General features: G+C 43.3%; 2 non-coding genes and 1 pseudogene across 2 annotated transcripts; 2 read left to right on the forward strand and 1 right to left on the reverse strand.

Moving 5' to 3' along the window:
• Window positions 1-270: 270 nt before the first annotated feature.
• On the reverse strand, window positions 271-389 carry LOC149101850 (5S ribosomal RNA). The gene has a single exon (XR_016202697.1). It is a non-coding gene; the product is annotated as a 5S ribosomal RNA (ribosomal RNA).
• Window positions 390-6,584: 6,195 nt separating this feature from the next.
• LOC149101851 (U2 spliceosomal RNA) lies at window positions 6,585-6,776 on the forward strand. The gene has a single exon (XR_016202774.1). It is a non-coding gene; the product is annotated as a U2 spliceosomal RNA (small nuclear RNA).
• Window positions 6,777-11,727: 4,951 nt separating this feature from the next.
• On the forward strand, window positions 11,728-16,179 carry LOC149101852 (uncharacterized; annotated as a pseudogene).
• The last annotated feature ends 429 nt before the right edge of the window (window positions 16,180-16,608 follow it).

Below are 16,608 nucleotides of genomic sequence, written 5' to 3' on the forward strand. Positions count from 1 at the left end.
ATCATTTTCCTTCGAATTATTTGATGTCACACATGCCAATTTGATGTCATAAATAACCGTTTCGCACGCGAACGTTAGCGCGCGAGACTTAGATTCTAATTTATCCCGCGATCATTTTAAGGGTACTTTTCATGTTTTCTGGCTATCATTTGAGTCTCCTGAAATGTGTAAAAAGTTATTTGTGCTTTCCAGCCACTGGAATAGCCAAAGTTGGTAGTAAAAGAAAGAAAAAATGAACATATGCAAAATAAAATGGCCGAGAAAATGAAAAGTCTACAACACGGGGTATTCCCAGGCGGTCACCCATCCAAGTACTAACCCCGCCCGACAGGGCTTAACTTCGGTGATCGGACGAGAACCGGTGCTTTCCCTGTGGTATGGTCGTAGAAAAGAGAAAGGGGTGAAAATTTAGTCCTTTAAACGAGCCACCAAAGCAAAAGCAAAGCAATAATACCAACCAGCAATCTTTTAGCAGGCATTTCTTGACTTCTGTGCAAGTTGTATGCACGTGGAGAGCGAATGTTGATAACGTAGCCGTTGCTTTCTGCCTGTGTCTGTAGTGCTATCTTAGTAACGGAGTCATTACGGGTCTTTAACATGTTGCCTCGTTTTGGAGGGCAAAAAGGTGTTTGATCTCACTCACCCCTTGAGGGACGTTATCAACTTTGCTGCTGATTTTTGTGGACTTGTGCTGTAGAACAAGTGCGTCTACGACGGCAACTTGCTCCATAGCGTCGGCCTACAGTTGGCTCAAGGCCCCTCGGCGACAGCATATTGACCACCATATCTCAAAGGGGGAAACCCTTGACATACCCTCCTAGGGGAGGGAAGGTCCGGTATCGCTTCTCAGCCTTTTGGATGCGATCCTGGTTTGGGATTGTTTGTGGCATTTCTTAGTTTGCCGGCCCATACTTATAAAAATGCAAAATCGCGAGGATTGTGGTATGGTAATTTCGAATGATATGAATATGGAACTATCTGATGCGTGTATTGTTAATACTGATGTCCCTAGTGAGTCCACTAATGAGGTACGTTCTGTTGATGCTGTCCCTGGAGGAAATGGTGTGAATAATGTTGGCGTCCCTTCTGCTGTTGTTTCACCTGCTAACGCGAATGTCGAAGTGAACAACGTTTCTTCTACCGATCCTCCGCCTCAACCAAATAATTTAGATGCTGGGGCTTGTTCTAATGCTGTCGATGGCGATAGGTATGCTTCTAGAGCAGCGAGAACGGCTGGTCCGGGTGACAACGCCCCGCAACCATGGCGTTGCTTTCTCCCTAATGATATGCCGAAACGCCCTCGATCTGCTTTGTTTAGGCCTTCTCGCTCTACATCTCCCCGTTCTGTTTTTGACGCCTTTAAAACTGCAAATATTGATGCCACCGAAATCCAGTGTTTACAACGTAAAATGAACGGTGAAGTTGTTGTGACCTTTAATTCTTCGCCGGCTAAAGAAAAATTTGTAGGCCTGAACTCTATTTGGATTAATAACGACAATTACGCCATCTAGGACATTGACCGACCGCTTACATTTCTCACCGTTTACGACGCTCCCTTTGAATGGAGTGATTGGGCCATCATAAAGCGCTTGGCACCTTACTGTGAAGTTGTTCATTATCGCCGTGGGAGATTTGATTATGCGCCTGCTATCTACAACGGTCTGCGTCACTATCGTGTAAGGATCACTAGGCCCATCCCAAATTTCCTCCGTCTTGGCAGATATCAAGTTTTTTTGAAATACGCTGGTCAGCCCCTTACGTGCCGCAAATGTAATCAACCTGGTCATTTCAGCAACGCTTGTGATCACAAAGTGTGTTTTAATTGTGAAAACATCGGTCACGAAGCTAATTCTTGTCCTGCCCCACCCCTGTGCCATTTTTGCAGGGGGGATGGCCATGTCAGCAGCCGATGTAGGTACTCCTGGGTTTCTCCCGTTGTCTTTGGCGAACCCACCGATGAGTGCGCCCCAGTAAATGTCGAGGATTCTGATAACGACGATGATGCCTCAGACGTCAGTGATGCCTCTTTCAAGACTCATTCTAATGACTCCTTTGCATGGGCCGATGAATGAGACCTGTCTGACGCTTATGTTGATGTTGTTGAAGAACTCCCTTTTGCCGCCGCTCTACCTTCCAACACTCAACAACCATCCCCTGCAGACACCGCTGGATCACAACCTGTTACTGCTACTCCTTCTGCTAGTGCATCGTCTTCTGTTCCTCCAGCCGCTGCTGAAACCCCTGTTCTATTCACACCATCTGAATCGCCGCCAAATGCTCAACCAGCTAACTCTTCATCTGTCGTCAATCCTCCACCTGCTGATAGTCAATCACAACACGTTCTGGACTCACAAGGTCTTGTCAAGGCCCATGTCATTGTCCTTGACGCTCCGTCCGAACCCTCGCCTGCCAATTCTTCACCTGCCAATCCTCCGCCTGCCAATCCTCCGCCCACCAACCCTCCACCTGTCAATCCTTCCACCAGTTCTGCCCGTCCTCGAATTTCCCGTGGTACTCCTGCTCTGGTTCCTGAGGCTCTAGCAGCTGCTGCTCGCCGTAAACCTACCTTGCCTTCTTTAGTCTCTGGTAAACCACGTTCTGCTTCCCCTTCATTGCCGATGGAAACTGTCTCTGATCTCAAACGCAAAGCCCAAACGCAAACCGATGCTGTTCCTAAAGAGAAAAGGAAGCAAAAGAAAGGCAGGAAATATACAGATTAATTTATATATGTTTTTGTCCTTTTTCTAAGATACCTTCAAAGTCTTAACCATTAATGCGAGGGGTTTGGGGAATCCCCTTAATAATAATCTCCTTTTTGATCTCGTCGAGAAGTCCGACTGCGACATTTGTTTTGTTCAAGAAACACTAGTTAGCTCTCAGGTAAACATCAGGGCTCTCTCCCGTAGATGGCTAGGGCATAGCTTCTGGTCGCCCGCAATTGGCAAACAAGGCGGTGTTGCTATATTTATTTACGACAAGTTTTCTGATGAGATTGTATCTTGGAAAAAGGACTCTAATGGGCGTTTAATTAGTATTTTGGTCAGGGTTGACGGTGTTGACATTAATTTTGTTAATATTTATGCTCCCACCAATCTTTCTGATCGAAAACCTTTCTTTGAATCTCTTCATGAATTTTTTATTCCCGCTTCTGCTCTTGTGATCGGGGGCGACTTTAATTGTTATGATAACGTGCTTGATAAATTCGGGGGTAATGTTTCTGTCGGCAACGAATGTAGCTCTTTGAAATCTGATTTTATTTCGGTTGATGCGTGGCGTAAATTACATCCCCGTGCGCACAAATTCACTTGGTTCAATCATGATTATTCAATTGCCAGCCGTTTGGACAAGTTCTTTGTTTCCAAAGACTTGTTTACATCCGACTGTCAATGTGAAATCTCACCTTGCCCGCTTTCCGATCACGATTTCGTTTCTTTTGTTTTCCAAATCCCTGATGCCATTAAACGTGGCCCAGGGGTATGGAAATTTAATAATTCACTTCTTGATGATAAAAGTTTTTGCGATAATATTCGTAGTTTAATTCAAAGTCTGCTTCTCCTCAAGATTGGTGGGAGTTCTTAAAAGTTTCCATCAAGGAGGAATCGATTTCTATTTCCTGCCAGAACGGCGTCAATTATGTCGTGATCGTGTTTTTCTAACGAATAAATTAATCAGTCTTCGTCAACGCTTGGTTGACGGTGACAATTCCGTTGTTGACTCAATTCATGATGTTGAATGTCGTCTAAAGGTCATTTACGTTAAGGAGACTGAAGGAATTTTAATTCGTAGTCGCGCTGAATGGCTTGAAGACAGTGACCGTCCTACTCGTTATTTTTTTCAGTTACAATCGTCTAACGCTCAAAAGAGCCACATGTCATCGATTTATGACTCGTCCGGTGCCGAAGTTTCTTCTCAAGAAGAGATTGAGCAGGCACATGTTGATTTCTATTCCTCCTTGTTTTCTGAAGAACCCGTTGATTTGAATTTCCCAAACCATCTTTTGTCTTCTCTTTCTTGCCAGCTTTCGCCTGATCAATCATCATTGTGTGAAGGTGCATTGACAATTGATGAAATTTCTTTTGCTGTTAAAAACATGAATACAAACAAATCTCCCGGGCCCGACGGTCTAACCGTTGAATTCTATCGAAGGTTCTGGGATGTTCTATCGCCTCATTTAATTCTTGTTTGCAATGCGTGTTTTGAAGCTGGCGAGATGTGTGACTCCATGAAAACGAGTAATACTCGCGTGATTTTTAAAAAAGGTGATCGGAAATCTCTTAAAAATTGGAGGCCGATTTCTCTCCTCAATGTTGATTATAAAATCTGCTCTAAAGCTATTTCTGTTCGCCTTTCAAAAGTTTTCAATTCATTGTCGATCCTGACCAAACATGTTCTGTTCCCGGACGAATAATTTCTTCAAATCTTCACGCTCTCAGAGACATCTTAGACTACATCGATCGTACTGATGAAACCGGCATTTTAGTAAGTCTCGACCAGGAGAAAGCCTTCGACCGTGTTAACCGTACCTTTTTTCAGAATCTTTTAATTCGTTTTGGCTTTGGTCCTTCTTTTTGCCATTGGATCAATACTTTTTATAATGGTGCTAACATGCGTGTGATTGTTAATGAATGGCTTACAAAGCCGATTCCTTTATCTCGTGGGGTCCGCCAGGGGGATTCCCTTTCTTCGATGTTGTACATTCTCTGTGTTGAAACTCTTGCGTGCAAAATTCGTTCGTGCGCTGAAATCGAAGGCTTTCTCCTGCCTGGTGCTAAAGGTTCTCAATACAAAGTAGGGGTTTATGCTGATGATACAACTAGTCTAGTTAAATCTGTTCGTTCTCTTGAGGCTCTTTTTAAAGTAATTCGAATTTATGAGCGGGGATCTGGGGCCAAACTCAACGTTTCTAAAACGGAGGCCATGTGGTTGGGTGCGTGGCGCTCACGCACTGATCAGCCATTTGGCCTCACGTGGGTCCCAAAAATGAAAATCCTGAGAGTGGTCTTCGGACAAAACACTGAATCCGATAATTGGCGGGCTAAACTCAAAAAGTTAGAGAATCATCTTAATTTATGGAAATCTCCTTCTTTATCTCTAGTTGGTAAATCTTTAATTGTTAATACGTTAGGTATTAGTAAATTGTTGTATCTTGCTACTATTCTTTCTGTTCCTAAATGGGTTGTTACTGAAGTTGATAATTTAATCTGGCCTTTCCTTTGGGGGTGTCGTATCGAAACTGTAAGTCGGCAGTCGTGTCATCAGTCTTTTTTAAGGGGGGGTTAGGTATAATTAATTTTAAGGTTAAAGCAGATGCGTTAAAGCTAGCTTCTATTATTTCTAATTGTACCAATGCCAATTCAAAGTCTTTTTATCTTATTCAGTATTTTTTCGGCGCTAAGTTATCCTCTTTCCGATCGGAGTGGAGTTTTCTTAGGGATAACTCCTCCCCAAGCGAACAAGTTTTGACGCCCTTTTACTCGAATTGTCTTTCCATTTTAGACAGTCTTCACAAGATTTTGTCTTGCCAAGACTGGCTTGATTTTGTTTTTACCTCGAAGAAATGTTATTCTACCCTCCTTAAGGAAAAATCGTCCTCGCCTGTCATGCATCGCTATTGGGTTTCTTTCTTGTCTATCGGTTTTGACTTGGATCAGCATTGGTCTCTTGTCTGTGATGGTTTTTGCCAGAATTTTAAAAATGATCTATTGTGGCTCATTATTCTGCGAGCGGTCAAAGTTCGTGACTCCATGAAGAACTGGGGTTATATTAACTCTGACTGCTGCGCGTCCTGCCCTGGAAAAGAAACAATCGATCATTGTTTCCTTAATTGTCCTCGCGTGAAGTCTGTTTCGACACACTTCTCGCCTATTTTGTCGTCTCTTCTTGGTGTGACTTTTCTACGTGATTGTCTTTTCGTTTTCATTTTTCAATGGCCACGCGTGGATTCTAAAAATGCACGCTTGGCCAGGTTTGTTATTGAAACCGTTCTCTACGGAATTTGGAAATTTCGAAACAAATCCACCTTTCATAATGGAAACGAAGATTCCCGAGCTATTATTCGCTATATCAAAACTAATATTCGCAAGCGAATTTCTCTAGATCATTTTCGCCTTTCGAGTTTGAACTTTGCGTCCGCTTGGGAGTCTTCGCTGTGTGTTATTTCTGATTCCTCGTACCGTATTTTCTTGTAATGTCCACATATTGAAAATCCGTGCGCGGACTGCTTCGGTCGTTCCCTGCTCACAGGCTCCTTTGTTGGAGATTTTGGTTGGTCTCCTCAGAGACCCCCATAGGGGATTGTGTTGGGGGCTCGATACAGGGGCTAACTCCGGATTTTGGATATTGTATATAGTGTAAATAGTTAAATATCACGTTACCCTAGAGAAATTATGACCGTGCCGATTTCCCAGTTTAAATATGATCACTTAAGCTTAATATATACGTAAATACATAATGAATAACTAACATTTCTGAACATTTAATGAACATTTCCGAATTTTTCCGATTATTTCTTGTAATTATTTTGATACATAGCTATATGTAAGGGGCCAAGCCCACGTGCCTTGCACTTTTTATCTTGTACATAAGTAGTTTATTGTTAATAAACTCATTTCAAAACTTAAAATTTGTTCTTATCAGCTTAATATCTGATACGCTGCTCATTGAGCAGCTCATATATTAAACTGATTTTTGGACCTGGGCTGTGGAAAAGAGGCCTGCCTCATCCCAACCACGGGTTGCCTCGGTATAGCACTACCTCCGAGTGTGGCCCACTTCCCCTCGGGGAAGAAACCTTCATTCAATCAAAGAAAGAAATCAAAGAAAGCCTCCTCCTGACACTAACGTCTGGCATTTTTCTCTGTTGGCAGGCACAGACTGAGGAGGGAAGCTACTCTAGAGCCGCCTAGAAGTGAGGCTGGGGGTTCTAGCACGCCTGCAAAGCACTACCACAAGGATATAGAGGTAAGGAGGTTTGCCTTTGACGGCCCCCGCGTCAAGAATTTTCGTACTTACCTGACGCGGGAGAGTATGGCCGGAGGCCCTACCACTGTGCTGGTTTGAAGGCTTTTCTTCGGTTCTTTTGGTAAGTTTCGCCAGATTTTTTCTGGTTTTCGGCATTCTTCTTGGCGGTGTTTCTCAGCGCCATCTTTCCTTCGGGCTTCTCGTTTGTTGGTTTCTGGACACCCATCCAGCTGTCAAGTCAAGCCGGGTCACCCATCCATTTGGGTGCCTTGCCCATCCGGGGTTAAGTTCGATTTTTTGGTGAGTTTTTTCTCTTTTTTTCCTTGTCTTTTTTCTAGTGGCCTTTTGGCCTCGGGCTCCGCCCTTTGTGTTTCTTAACATCATGGCTGGTCACGTGGCTAGGCCTAATACCTTAGTTATCCAGTGCCCCGATCAGATCGCATCTATGTCTGAGCATGACTTCATGGTCGAACTTTTCAAGTCAATCCCGAAGTCCATGATTCGTGCTTGACAGTTCCTCCCCAAAAACTATGTCCAGGTTACTTTTAAGGACGAGGCCTCTCACGATCTTGCCTTGATCAAGGGAGTTTCTGTTCACGGTTTTCAGCTGAACGTGTTTGAGGCTGATCCCAAAGCTTCTCTTGTTTTTTGCTATTGGGTGCCGGTCGAGGTGTCAACTGATTCGATTTGTCAGGCTCTGTCTGCCTATGGTCAGGTTATGGAATGTCAGCGTGAGGTTCATCCTGCCTTCCAGGACATCGAGTCGGGTGTCCGGATTGTGCGTGTAAAGTTGACGTCCCAAATTCCTGAGGTCATCCGTGTTCTCAACTTTCCGTGTAAGATTTACTATCGTGGCCAGCCAAAGTCTTGTCGTTCTTGTAGGAAGACTGGCCATCAGGCTAAGGATTGCCCATTCAAAGATAAGTGTTTTCGTTGCGGTTCGGCTGATCATCAGGCGAGGAAGTGCACCAATGCGTGGAATGTCCCTCCGGCTTCTGCCACTTCTGGCCCTGATGCTCCTGCCGCACCTTGTCCACAGCCTTCAGCTGCACCTGACCCGCATCCTCCTGCTGCACCTGGCCAACACCCTCCTACACCTCCTTCGTCACTTGCCCCTCAATCTTCTGGCTCTGGTCTGCACTCTGGTGCCTGTCAGGAAGCTGCGCCTAGTGTCCCCGCTCATGTTCCGTCTGTTCCATCTGAGGTCCCGTTGCTGTCTCAGCAGCCCCCTCCTGCCCCTTCGCAGAACCCTTTTGTTGCTGGCCTTACTCTTGTTGTGGATTTGCCGCTCCCGTGTTCCGGCATGCCTCCTCTGGAGGATCTTCCGCCTGGTCTTAAGGCCCCCTCTCCGGCTGGTGCCCTTGACTCGCATGGTTTTTTGGTTCACCGTCCTCCTCAGCCTGATACCTTCATCCCGAACCATTTTTTTTTCTCCTGATGCCTCCTCGCATGCCTCTGGTCCTAGTTTAGCTAATAATACGGTAGGGAACCAAAAGTGTTGCACTAAACCTAATGTAGTAGGGAAGCAAAAGTGTTCCACTAAACCTAATGTAGTAGGGAGTCAAAAGAGCTCCACTAATAGTACTGTAGTGGGCCACAGTAGCCCTCCTCTAACTTACTCTGTTGGCCAAATTCAAAATTCTCACCCTCCAAATTCTAATCTTCCAAATTCAAGTTCTCCCAATTCTGACCAAAGTTCAATTCCTGATGTCCAAATTGCTGGCTCTAATTCTGTGTCTCCTGTGGATTCTGAGATGGCTAGTGCTGAGGATTCTTTAGGGGAGTCTGCTGAGCTTTCTCCTGAGGAGTTTAAGAGTGGATGTCTCTAAAAATCAAAGAAAAATAAAAAAATCGCGGACATGGTCAAAAATTCGTTTCATCCCATTTTTTGTCTACAGGTAGCTATAGGTACTAGCTAAAGTGAAATGAGGTTAGTTTGTGTAAATATTCATTTTGACGGGAATAAACCGTAATGAATTGCATGATCGAAAATGAGTGCGTGCGAGCTCGAAATTATGTAGTTTTCAGGCCGTCCTTAGATGAACTAAAATGCGACAGCAGGAATTCTCAAGTTATAAATATATACAGTTGGCCTTCCTTTACCAAGATATACTGATATTTTTTGTATTGTGTCCTTCCTGATGAAACCACGGGTTAATTACCAGAGGACGTCTTTGCCATTTTTAGTTCACGTCAAACCCGGCCGAATATAGTGGCAAAAATGCATGTGGTAGTGTCTCAAAATTTCCAGCAATACTATCACGAGGGCTTCTGAGGTAGGTCTTCAAATTTATCGTTTCATTTTTCTGGTATCTTCTACTGTTTCAATATACCAACCAACCAAACTTCGGTAAAATTGCAAATGGCGCCATATTGAAATGAACAACATCAACATTGCAGTGACACAAGCAAAGCATTGTTTGAGTCGCAGCCGCACTTAGCTTGTTATGTTTGCTTTGACATCAATAGTTCCTTACCTTAGAAATCTTTTATAGGCCCTTATTATGCTGCTTGGAAGATACTTTCGAAATACTGTCCTCTGCAAGTTGGTGTAAAGGGGGCCGACCGGCGCACTCACTGAAGCCACTGAGCCGGTGATGGGTAGACTTTAAAAGTTACTTGTTGTTGTCATTTTCTATGGCGTGTCGCCAGCCAGTTTCGTTTAGTCTACTTTGATCCTAATTTTGGCTTTTTTGACGTCCCACACACGAAAGATCCTGTACAACATGGCAGGCACCGCTAGCGATTTGCACAGGTTCCTGTCTGCGTGTCGACTGCGTGACATGTGATAATCTGTCACGTAACGAGATCAACTAACAGTACATTCTGCCTCACGAATAAAATCCAAACAAATATATTGCCGTCATGAACAAAAAAGATACAGCAAAGAAACAGACTTTACAAAATGTCACAAATTTAAAACGTACAGTGAAAACTTTATGGAACGAAAATAACGATTCAATTTTCCCACGGGAAACAAATGTAACCAGTTAACGAAAGTAAACAAAAAGCAAAAGCGTAATAATCGTCGGTGAAAGTAATAAAGATAACGGTTGCTTAAACTCCAGCAGAAAAAAAATGTCTTGTTCTTTCCTTGATATTGTTGGTGGCGTTTGTGGTGCAGAGGAACGCGCAAGGCATCCGTCCACTCAGACAGTATCGCTGTCATCGTGCAGCAAGGTTATCAGAAGCCACAAGCGTTTTTTACAGTTCTCAGGTGTTGAGACAGAGATAGAGCTTCTCTTAGCAAGAAGCGGGATTTTCGTGAACCCCGTCAATTTTTCGGAAATGACTGTTTGCCCGTTGCATCGATCAAGCCTTGGAATCGGATGGAGAAGAACTAGTAGATTATGTTCTGTGCCTCAGGATGTCTCCGGTCACAAAAAGGAATCTGAAAAAGTACCCGCAGCAGAAAGGGGAATTAGTTTGCAGCACTCAATACAAATTTTTGAGCTTACGAAAAACCTCGTACCCGTCGGATCAGGTAAGCGATTACAATGTTTATTCTCACTTTATGCAAGGATAAACATCTGTATAGCTTCTCATTTCACGCAGGCTACTTGGCGGGAATCACAAACTTCATATCCTTAATTCAAATCACTTCACTGCCGCGTAAAGTAACGCCAAGTTTAACAGCAAAATTATTTTTATGTCTCACGAGTTTTCAGGAGTTTTGCAAATACTTTTACGTCGGAACCTTGTTCAAACACAGGCATTTACTCAACATTTTCACCTTCTTCAAGACTTAATCAAAAGGGGAACACTCGAATTGAAATATTTTACAGATATTAGAATTCCTTCCAACAATGCTCGGAAAAAAGGAAAGGAACGTAAAAGACTGACTTGTGACAAGGTAAAATACAGATTGCGTAATCAATTTGAGGTTTGTGGGGCTTTTTCCCTGGGCTAGGTTTGTTCTTTTGCCACATTCAGAGCTATTTGTTCAAGGGGGATGTGTAAAGTAGAAAAGAATAAAGTAATCCTTTCTCTCCAAATATTAAAGGAATTTGTGTACGATGTCGACAGTCCCTGGCAAAAACAAAAAATCATTTAGAATCGCAGGACTTGGGTGCCACAGGAGGTGTGGAAAACATCACGAAGATCTATGTGGTCTAAGCTTGATGAGTTTCTTCAAAGTGTTTATGAAAAATTTCCATCCAATATAGTTAATGAAAGTGAAAAACCTTAACGCGTTCTCTGAATTCTCCCTTCTCCGCCCTTTTCAGGGGTTCAACCCACGCGGGAGAAGGGCGTGTCGAGGATAACTTGCATGCGCATCCTCAAAACGGCGCCATTGCTGCCCGTCAACGACTGGGCAAGACATGCATGGCACAAGAATTGGAAAAGCGTGTCCTGCCAATCACATCCCAAAATATAGCCAAATAATAAAGGCTTTAAATTAATATATGGCTTCTCAACTTTTTTTCTAAATGTTCCATATGGAAAACAATACTGAGTAGTAACTGGATGAAGATATCAGGATAGATTACCAGTCAATTAAATTAATTATCGACTATTACTTTCCAGCTCGCATGCGACTTGCGCTTTTATACACGACACCCTGCGCTTGCACACGGTTGATCTCATTTCGAAGCCATCCAAAGCAATGTGTTCACTTTTTTGTCAGGTTGATGAACAAGCGAGTGACTTTGATATTCCTGCCATTACTTGTCCTGTAACTGTTGGTGATGAATCTCTGCCAGAAGGTTCCACATCCAGACGGCAGAGCCTTTTTTTCCGCAGGAAGATTCCAAAGAGGGTGATGAAGGCTTCAGTCTAGACAACGAGTCCCAGGAGCAGCTTAATCGCTTCTTACAGCTTCGAGACGTCAGTCCAGTACGTCACACGTTATCAGTGCCGTGGAATACAGCGCACGAGCGTACTAAACGCAGATACCTACGGAAAGCTCAGCAATGTATATCTGCAATGCTTGATGTTCTGGCACCTGAAAATTCGCAAGAACTGTGGACGGAGCTTTGTGATCGTCATGCTATAAGCAGAGAGAGTCAGGTTGTGGTCGAAGGTAGAAGTGAAAAAGAGACGGAGCTTCTTAGTGCATTTGCTGAGAGCTACTTGAACGCGCAACATTGGAGCACCAGACGACAAATACTCTCTTTGATGGCAGATAAGTTATCCCTTAAGGAGATGAGAGAGTTTATTCCAACCGTTACTAGCTATCGCTACAACATTGCCCGACGCCACAGGCTGTTACATGGAAGAGCTGCTCCTCTTCCAAACCAGGAGAAAAAGAGAATGAGAATTGAACCTGTAAAATTAGAACATTTTGTTTCTTTCATAACGAGTCCACACGTAATTCAAGATGTTCCTTTTGGGGAAAAACTTCTGAAATTGTCAACTGGTGAGATCATAAAAACACCCAATGTGATCAGAACAATGATACCAGAGCGCATTGTCCAGCAGTATCAACAATACTGCTGTGAAACCAACTTTGAGCCTATGAGTAAGAGAACCCTACAGAGAGTTTTGGCCGTGTGTTCTTCATCTGTTCGCAAGTCTCTGCAAGGACTTGATAACTTTTCAGCACAAGGAGTGGAAGCATTTGATCACTTAGAGAAACTCGTAGACAAGCTTGTTGACTGTGGCAAGACTCAACAATGGGCGAGGGAAATTAAGCAGCAACTTCGTTTGTCGAAGCAGTACCTAAAGGGCGACTACAAGGTGGGTGCATATTTTATTATTATGCGTTGTCTTTGCGGAAGTGATGTAGTAGACTTCTTACTATGATATACGGCTACCTTTTTCTTTCTCTCCAAGTCTTTTTTATGCTTAATTCATGAAACAAGAGGTTGCAATTCACTGTAATATGCTTACACACATGTATACAACGCTGAGAATCGGTTAAGTAATCTTTCTGAAATGTCGATGCACATGCGTTGCTTTGCAAATATGCACTGAATCACGCGGTTGTCATTTTACTTCTTTTTTAAGGTACATGCAGTGGAGGCCTCAGAGGTTCCCGATCATTGTCGAATTTATGCGCTAAGTGATCCAAGCAATGCAGAATTTCGGAGCTCCTGCGACCACCTCCACAATGAGTCATGTGTGCAGTGTTATGAGTTAGAGGAAGTCATGCGTACCATAGAAGATGAGTGTTCAATTGCGCTCTCGTCAGCAGAAGATCAAGCTGACATGCTGCATACTATCAAACAGGCAAGGGATGATATCATTAGCTGGAAAGCCCATCAGCTACGTTCAGTCCACCAAGCTGAGGCGAAGCATTCAGTTTTAGCCAAACTCGACAGCCGATCGGTGTTGTTAGTCCAGGACTGGGCAATGAAATATATGCCCCGAAAATATCGAGAGGCACAATCAGACTGGTTTGCGAAGCGAGGATTGCCATGGCACATTAGCGTTGCCATAAGACGGTCAGAGGGTTCTGAGCACTTTGAATCGCAAACACTTGTTCACGTATTTCAAAGCTGCGCCCAAGACAGTGTGACTGTGGCCTCGATAATGCTTGACTGCCTCACCACCCTGAAAAAGGAAATTCCAGACCTGGAAATGGCTTATTACAAACAAGATAACGCTGGCTGTTATCATAGCGGAAATTCAATCATCTCAGCTAAGCTGGCCGGTGATGCCGTAGGAGTGGCTGTTGTAAGAAACGACTTCTCGGACCCTCAAGGTGGAAAGGGGGTATGTGATCGCAAAGCAGCAACAATCAAAGGAGATGTTGGAAGGTACGTAAACGAAGGCAATGATGTCATCAACGCTTTACAGCTCAAAACAGCCATTGAATCTGGCCAAGGAACCACAGGAGTGAAAACAAGCTATGTTGCTGCCAAGCCGTCAAGCACCTTTAATATCAAATGGGATGGCATAAACTTACTCAACAATTTTGAGTACGATGAAACTGGCGTACGAGTGTGGAGAGCATTCAATGTGGGTTCCGGTAAAGTAGTGCCACGGGCAAAGTTCGAAGGAGTCATGAAGCAGCCCGAAAAATTGGAAATCCTAGAACCCCCATCGCAGAATGTAAGTGGCGCACCGCCGTTCAAGATTGTGAGACACCGACATATCAAGAAAAGCTCTGTCAAAGCAGATTTGTCAACTGAAAACGAAAACCAAGATCGAAGCAGTATTGGTCAAAATAAGCCAGACAACATGCCTTTCCCGTGTCCAGAGGATGGATGTGTAAAAGCATACAGTCGCTTTGCAAACCTCCAGACACACCTAGATACTGGAAAACACCAAATGATGCTCGAACAGGAAACTCTCTACGATAGAGCTAAAAGAGAATATTCTTCCAAGCTGAAGGAGGGATGCAGTCAAATTCCAAACGTTCAAGTTACTGTCCAAGCAAAGAGTGACGCCTTGCTGCCTCTTCCAATGGGTTGGGCCCTGAAGACAATTAAGAAAAAAGTGCATTTTACAAAGAAACAGACCGAATTCTTAACTGACCAATTTCAAAAAGGGGAGCAAAGTGGACAGAAAAGCGATCCACAGGAAGTTTCGAAAGCAATGAGCTTAGCAAGAGACCAAGCAGGGGAACGCCGATTTCAACCTGATGAAGTCCTCACGTCGCAGCAGATTAGTGGCTTCTTTAGCCGTCTTTCAGCAAAGAAGCGATTAGAAGTTACAGCCGCCGGTAATGAAGCAAAAGCCAGTGACGTCTCAGAAGTGGCCATGGAGAGTTCCGACGAGGACGAAATTTCCGCCGAAGCTGAGAGTCATCTATCTGCTGTGTGTGCGAATGTGATGAGAGATGTGGCTATTCAGCATCCGATTGTATCTTTCGATCTTAACATCTGCGAACTTGTACAACAAGAAGATCTGTTAGATCTTATAACCGCGCTTTTAAAATTTAACTGTTTTCTTAGTACTACAGTCGCAACGCAGTGCATATTCCAAAGCAATCTTTGATGATTCATTGATTACTGTAGACATCACAGCACTTGATCAACATAAACTCTATTATCGCACCATCAGTCGTAGCTGTTGTGACATCTCCGATGACGTAATAGTCTTAATCTGGAAGTTTCTTCGGGATATGTATGGGCATGAAGATACGAACACTATCACAAACCGCTTTCTTTCTTTAAAGTTTCTTTCTTTAAATTTAATTGTTTTTTTCCCTTGAGTTAAGGGTTAGCAAAGAAGTCACACGAGTCACATAATTCAAGAATTGGCTATCTTTAGTACGGTGGTTATTTCCCTATCAATGACGTAATCTTTGCACGTTCTGACACGTTCTTTGCTTGGCTTGCAAATATTTAATTTTCTTTCCGATCTATGAACTCGCTGCGATGAAACAGTCAAAGGATTTACTTCATTTGCCTAAAACCGCAAGAAATACTCGCAAAATTACAAATAAATTAATGACTGTCGCTTCTGCCGAAATAAACTTGCAAAGTAAACACGATCTTATTCGTCACGTAGCGAAAGTGAAAGCTGCAACGTCAGCACATTCCATGGCTGACGTAATACCTTTTTTCAGCGTATTTATTATTCCCTTTAAATCCAACGCTTTGATAAAACGAAAAGAAAATATATTTTACCCACAAAAAAGAAAACAATATCCGTAAAATTGTCCGTGTGTTTATGTTTTAACGGTTTCTGGCGGAAAAACATCACACGTTGCGTGACTCAAAGTTTGGCCGAGCAGAGGTCTGCGTCTGGGCACCGACAAAAAAAAATAAAAAAAAAATAAATAAACCACGGGTAAACCTAGAACCGCGCTCGGCCCATGGCCGCGCGGTTAAAAACGTACACTCACAACTTTAAGAGTGGATAGACTGAGAGACATGTGCATCGACCTTGGGCTGGATATTTCTGACATTTCACCTCAGAAGAGGAAAAAGCCATACATCGTACGACTCACACAATTAGTCCAGGAGTGTACTTGCACTTCCAAGTAACTGAGCCCTGTACGTTTCACGAATAACTGATCCGCTGATTATAAAACGCGGTGCGTATATAATTTTTAAGAGGGCGTTGCGTAACAGCAGAGTTCTACATATCGCATTTCAGTCACTCGAGCTCGCCGCTGCTGGTGGCATCTCCTCCAATTTGTGTTGACGATTTTCAGTATATTCGAAACTGGCGAGTGCAGAAGGCGCAGAAGGGATGTAAATGCTCGAATTCATGTTCACTGGATGCGAAGCAAACGTAAACTAACGGCTGTGTGGCAAATTTAACCTGTTGTGTGCAATTCAAATGTTCAACCTGTTGTGTGCAGAATTATGCAGAATTATGGCACGATTCACAGGGTAGGAAAAGTCGAAATTTGTTTCTCCTGTCACAGTATATGAAAATCAAGTGTAGTTATAGACATTTTAATATGTTTCTAGTCATTTCATCGGCCAGTGAAGATATAACTGACCAAAACAGTTATTTGTGTACAACGCGTTTAATTTTGTTATTATGCATCTCATTATGGCGTCATAGTATTTAACCGAATTACGGCCGGTGGTCATCTTTTGATTGTCAAAGGTCCCAAAGAAATAAAACCCAAATCGAAAAGAACTATCTTTCAAGGCTTCTTGGTAGTGTTATTGTAAACTTTGAGACACTACCACATGTATTATTTGCCAAGCTATTCTAGGCCACCTTTGCCTTAATTTCAAAAGGCCGAAGATGTCGTCTCTTAACAGAGACGTAGCTCCTCCAGGAATAACACGAGACAAA

The sequence above is a fragment of the Orbicella faveolata genome, unplaced genomic scaffold, assembly GCF_042242905.1.
Source record: "Orbicella faveolata isolate gen_17 unplaced genomic scaffold, um_ofav_v1 contig_36, whole genome shotgun sequence".
In the NCBI taxonomy this organism is placed as follows: domain Eukaryota; kingdom Metazoa; phylum Cnidaria; class Anthozoa; order Scleractinia; family Merulinidae; genus Orbicella; species Orbicella faveolata.